At 37.2% G+C, this 6,454-nt stretch overlaps 1 non-coding gene across 1 annotated transcript; it reads right to left on the reverse strand.

The window, feature by feature from the left end:
• Positions 1-291: 291 nt before the first annotated feature.
• On the reverse strand, positions 292-398 carry LOC123461116. The gene has a single exon (XR_006637434.1). It is a non-coding gene; the product is annotated as a U6 spliceosomal RNA (small nuclear RNA).
• Positions 399-6,454: the final 6,056 nt, after the last annotated feature.

Genomic DNA, 6,454 nt, shown 5'->3' on the forward strand with positions numbered 1-6,454 from the left:
TAGCAAATTTTTGGAGAAAAGTAGGAATCAATTGGTCCATATCTGTTTCCTAGCATTTGTTTTGAAAATATTTCTTCTGCTTCATTGGAAAGATATGGAGTGGTACATATAAGGTATATGTAAAGAATTTTATAGAAGACAAAATTACTTTCACTGTAATTACTCTCACTGTAATTCTAAGGATCAGAAACCATAAGGAAGAAAGCAGACACATACCAACTTGTACAAGGCAACTCCTCTCAGCCATGTATTTTCAACGCTGTTTGTATAGATCTCATTTTTATCTTTTTAAAAAATATGGAACACTTCATTAATTTGGATGTCATCCTTGCATAGGGGACATGCTAATCTTCTCTGTATCATTCTAATTTTAGTATATGTACTGCTGAAGCAAGCACTAATTTTTGTCTTTATTTTTCTGTGTTTATATGGATCACATATATGTCTGAACATGTATGTATGAATATATACATATATACACTCTCTATATCATATATGTGTGTCTCTGCTATACCACACATGTTTGACATGTATGTATAGAGCATATATATATATATATATATATATATATATATATATATATATATAATAAAATCACATGCATATTACATATGGTTGATACACATATTTGTGATGGAAGTGTCTCACTTCGTGATTATAGTGGTATGGGCTGATATAAAGATCTCTGTATTTTTCAGTAATCAGAATGGCAGTAATATCATTCTCTCTATCCTCTATTATTTATCTATCATCTATCATCTTCCTTATATACTATTGATCACTGAGAGCTTGGTGAAGCAGCAGAATTAACAATCTAGTTGAAGTTCTTCTAATAGAATACCAAATTTATAACCAATTGCAAATTGTACAATTATTTTCTAATTTTTTTAAAAATTGGCTTATTATGTTGTTACTTGAGCTCATTATGATTGTATTATAGTCACTAGCTTGGGGATGATGAAGGAGACACAGTGAAATAGTATTCATCTTTAAAAATGAAGAAAACCTATTAAAGCCAGTTTCTTTATGTACTTATTCAGATTACACTTAGACAGTAATCATCTGCTCTTCCACAGGGTTTGTCCAGTGCTGTAGCCACACATTTTGTAATCCATGGGTTCTTGCTTGACCAACCTATTAGCCATCTTTTTCTTTATTTTCTAACCATGTTGTTTATATTCTAAATCCTATGCATTCAATAACACTAATAATCATTTTCCCTCCTCACTTCTTCTTCTTCACATTTTTAAATTGCTGTTTGGTAAATATACAGCCTGCATGGAAATGTCTATACAAAAATTAATACTAATAAAAAGTCATAGTAAAATGAACTTATCCTTGAGTTTAAAAAGCAGGCCACTTCTGTTCCTCACTTGCATCTCTGGTTTGCATTGCCTATGAGATGCTCAGTATCCTGGCTATGTAATTACTTCTTTGCCTTCTAGGTTTTGGTATAGAAAGAAATCAATGTAAGCCTATGAGGAAAGGATGTCCTTCCTTAATTAGGAGGAGCCTTCTAGGGGAAACAGCTTGTATAGCTCCTGTGGCTCATTGTCTCAAGGATTTACTGTATTCAGAATTTCAAGGGAAGATTTTAGGAAAGTAATTGGCATGATCATAATTAAAACATGGGAAATAGAGGACTAACCAAAGTCAGTATGGCTGACAGAGCTGTAGTATGAACTCAGACACACACACACACACACACACACACACACACACACACACTCCGAGTCAGAGGAAGCGGCCATGCCAAGTTTTTTACTTTTGAATGCATAATGACCTACTTGTAGGTCACAAGGTATTCAACTACTAACATAAAGTAAAATGTGTGTTCTTGGCTATTATAAGATAATAGGGTGTGGGTGTGATTTTATAGAATATATTCATGACAATCCATTTTTGTCCTTAGGTGAAAAAGATAAGATGATGGTGACATTTCTCTTTCCATGTCTCTGTCATGCTGTTCCATCTGATGTTATTTTTCTACTGGATAAAAGGCTGCCATCTTGGGAGATTCCTTCCCATTTTTCATGGAATAGCTTTGATTTCTTTCATGTTCTGCACCTCATGTTTTCATATAACATGCTCAGATTTTTTGAATGCTTCTTGATAAAAGTTGAATGGGAATAAAACTGAGATGTTTTGTTGTTGAATTTTTTGTTTTGTTTTGTTTTTGAGGTAGGGTGTCACTCTAGCCCAGGCTGACCTGGAATTCACTATGTAGTCTCAGGGTGGCCTTGAACTCATGGCGATCCTCCTACCTCTGCCTCCCGAGTGCTGGGATTAAAGGCATGTGCCACCATGCCCAGCTCTGTTGTTGAAATTTTAAATAACTGCAATCTTTACTTTCCTGATGGCTTGGAGGGTACATAAATATGGCCAGAAGAAGTCTGAAGTCTTCCTTCACTGTCTGTTGCTTCTAGGGTTGCTTTTCTAAAGTCCTTCCAAATTTTGTTCACATAGATGACTGTTGATTGAGGCATTTATATTTTTTTCTTAAACCTGAAATTTTATTTTATTTTATTTTTCATGACTCATTTTTTCTTGATTTTTGGCATATATTAACTATACATAGTGGGATCTATTATGACATGTTCATAATGTATTTCAATCATATTTACTGTCTCATTACTCTCTCCTGTCCCCTTCCCACTCCTTATCATCTTCTTCCTGACTAGTTTCCGTTTTACTTTTAAGTCTTTTTTATTTCTTTGACAACTAATTCAGTGAGTTTGATTAAGGTTACTTAAAGAAGCACAAGTTAATGGTTATTTATAGGAGTGCAGACAACTTATTAATGGCTACATCACTGAAGAAAATGTCTCTCCTATCCCAATTAACCATTGGCTGCATACATATCCCTAGGAAGAGGTAGGCCTCATAAGCTCTTCCTCCCTTTCCATGATATGATGTTGATGGGCCAAATCTTCTTAGTTGTAGAGGAGGTAATGATATAGATGTCACCTCTATGGCTGAACATTCAAACTGTCACTTTTGTGATCACTTTGGCAAGGCATTAAGTCTATAATTACTATTGCCTAATATAAAAAGAATCTTCTCTGACCAAAGATAACAGCAGCATTAATTTATGAACATAAACATGGTTATTAAGAAGGATATTTTATATACACATTATGGCCATTCATCAAAACAATAGTAATATCTTCCCCACTAGGGACTGTGACCTCTCTAACCATGGCTTTTTGACTGGGTTTACAGTACCAGATGTGAATTTTCTCCTGTGTAGTGTGTGCCCCAAGTTCAACCAGAGAGTGGTTAGTTATCTTCATAGCAGACAGGCCACTATTTTTTAAATATTTTTATTTATTTATTTGACAGAGAGAGAGAGAAAGAGAGAGAGAAAGAGAGAGAGAGAGAATGAGCATGGGTGCGCCAGGGCTTCCAGCCACTGCAAACGAACTCCAGACACTTGCTTCCCCTTGTGCATCTGGCTAACATGGGTCCTGGGGAATCTAACCTGGGTCCTCTGACTTTGCAGACAAACACCTTAATCGCTAAGCCATCCCTTCTTCCCCAGGCCACTATTTTTGACTGTTTTTAAATTTTATTTATTAAACAATTCATACAGGTATGAAATGCATTTTCATCATATTCATGCACCATTGCTCTTTATCTTCCACTCTTGCTAAACCCCTCATTCCATCTAACTAATTGCTCTTCCTAATTTCTTTTTTTTTTCTTATTTATTAATTTATTTTTTATTGACAATTTCCATGATTGTAAACAATATTCCATGGTCATTCCCTACCTCTCCCCACTTTCTCCTTTGAAACTCTGTTCTCCTTCATATACACTCCCCTTATCAATCAGTCTCTTTGTTATTTTGATGTCATGATCATTTCCTCCTATTTTGATGGTCTGGTGTAGGTAGTGTCAGGCACTGTGAGGTCATGGGTATCTAGGCCATTTTGTGTCTGGAGGAGCACATTTTAAGGATTCTTACCCTTCCTTTGGCTCTTATATTCTTTCAGCCACCTCTTCCACAATGGAGCCTGAGCCTTGGAAGGTGTGATAGAAATATTTCAGTGCTGTGCACTCCTCTGTCACTTCTTCTCAACACCATGGGGCCTTCTGAGTCATCCCAAGGGTCACTGCCATCTGAAAAGAGAAGGTTCTCTAACCACAAGTGAGAGTAGCATTAATATATAGGCATGGACATTAAAAGAAGTGCTTACCGAGCAGTTTGGTGAGCAAAGTATATACATTTATCCAGATATTAGCAGACGTTATACCCTTAGGTCTCATGACTACCCCTGTTGTAGGTTTTTAGTATCAGGGAACTATTCCCTCCCATGGAGTGGGCCTACAGTCAAATTAGAGGATGGTTGGTTTCCCCCATGACAGATGTGCTACTATTGCACCCGTTGGCTCATTTGGCATGGCTGGCCAAATTTAAGTCTTGCAGTACCCACTGTTGATTATCGTCACTGGTGATTTTTCTCTCTCCCATTGAAATGCATGCAGCATGGCTTTTTTCCAGCTTTCTGTAAGCTGGTCTACATGGAGGAGGTTTTCAGCTCAGTTCCAGCAGTATTTCTCAATGACCTTCCAGCCCAAATATGTAGAGCCTTATCAATAGGGTCCTACCATCTATTCCTGGTGGGAAACCAAGGGCCTAGACAATGGCCTGTAATATTACGGGGGCATTACGGACCTTCCTGGCCAACAATTCACTGGAAGTTATCCCATCCTTGGCACTGAAAATTTTCTAGTAACAATCTATGGCTTCTGAATGATCCATTGTCCAAAAATGTAGGTTTCCATATGACTTATTTATATCCTCTTCGATTTTGATTAGCCCTCCCTCTACCTTTCCTTTACTCAGTCTCTTCCCTTGACCTCACTTAGGCTTTTTCTCCCCCTATTAATCTGTTCTACATCAGACACCTTGAGTGACCAGTTGGAAGTGTTTTATATAGGATTGCCAGCTGAGTTAGACTGTTGCCTGCAATTATCCCCCAGCAGGCTGCATAATGCCTTCAAACTCTATGAGGAGTCAGGAAAGAAATGTCCAGTCTAGTTCTACCTTGATTTCTCTGTCCTACAAGCAGAGTGCTATATGATTTCTTGAGCAATAGGGCCTTACCATTTAGTTGTAGTACAAACATTGATGGTGGTGATTGCCTCTGTTGGTCTGGGGAACCTCTATGACCAACAACTTACAGCAAGATAGCTGACCCTTGGCATTGGCATTTTCATTTAATAACCCATGACTCTAGAAAAAGCTTTATCCACCCATTCAATGTATCTCTGCTCAAACACTTTTCTTTTCAATCTTATTTCTTAGTTAGCTCATCATAGCACCTGAGAAGCAAAGGAACAGAACTGCTGGTATCTCCAGGTTCAGAGAGAAGAAATCAGAGAAGACTGCAGGCAAGGGTGGAAGGATGTGCAATTGGAAAATGAACTGGCAATTAAGATTCAGTAAGCATACTGACAAACTTTCCTGACTTCCTTTAATTTATTACTGAAGATATATTGAAGATGAATAGCATACATTAATTAATTTAGAGTGGACTATCCCTATTTGTACATAGTTTTTTTTCCCCCCATTGGGAAAATTGATTTAAGAGGCAATCAATCATGTTCTCTTGGGTAAAATGATATGTGTTTTTAACCATATATATATATATATATATATATATAATTTTTTTTTATTTTTCAAGGTAGGGTCTCACTCTAGCTAAGGCTGACCTGGAATTCATTATGTAGTCTCAGGGTGGCCTTGAACTCATGGTGGTCTTCCTACCTCTGTCCCCTAAATGCTGGGATTAAAGGTGTTTGCTACCACACCCAGCTTCAGGCTCGTATCCTTTTGGAAATAAAAGAAAAAATTAATTACATTCAAATTTATGAAGATTTTTATTTTTGGTTGCTTAATGAACAGTGGATTAAGGCACACTTGAGAGTTTTCATTTTGTAAACATTCAAAGAATTCTTTTTACATGATCAAAGAATTATGTGAAACCATTGTTTTTAAAATATCTAAGAGGGGCTGGAGAGATGGCTTAGCGGTTAAGTGCTTGCCTATGAAGCCTAAGGACCCCGGTTCGAGGTTTGGTTCTCCAGGTCCCATGTTAGCCAGATGCACAAGGGGGCGCACGCATCTGGAGTTCATTTGCAGAGGCTGGAAGCCCTGGCACGCCCATTCTCTCCCTCTCCCTCTATCTGTCTTTCTCTCTGTGTCTGTCAAATAAATAAATAAAAAATAAATAAAAAAAAAATCTAAGAGATTCCTATTACTCTTGGACTAAAGATAAAAATTCTAACAGGACCATCAATGCCTGGGACAACCTGTCATTCACCCTCCTATTCTGCATCTGTTTTTAGTTCCTCTTTCCTGATTGTTACTACTTCATTCTGTCTTCTTTCTTTTTGTTCCATTTCTCCCATGTGACTATCTACATGCTAAGTGTCATTCTCTGTGCCT

The sequence above is a fragment of the Jaculus jaculus genome, chromosome 5 (genome assembly GCF_020740685.1).
Source record: "Jaculus jaculus isolate mJacJac1 chromosome 5, mJacJac1.mat.Y.cur, whole genome shotgun sequence".
Taxonomy (NCBI): Eukaryota; Metazoa; Chordata; class Mammalia; order Rodentia; family Dipodidae; genus Jaculus; species Jaculus jaculus.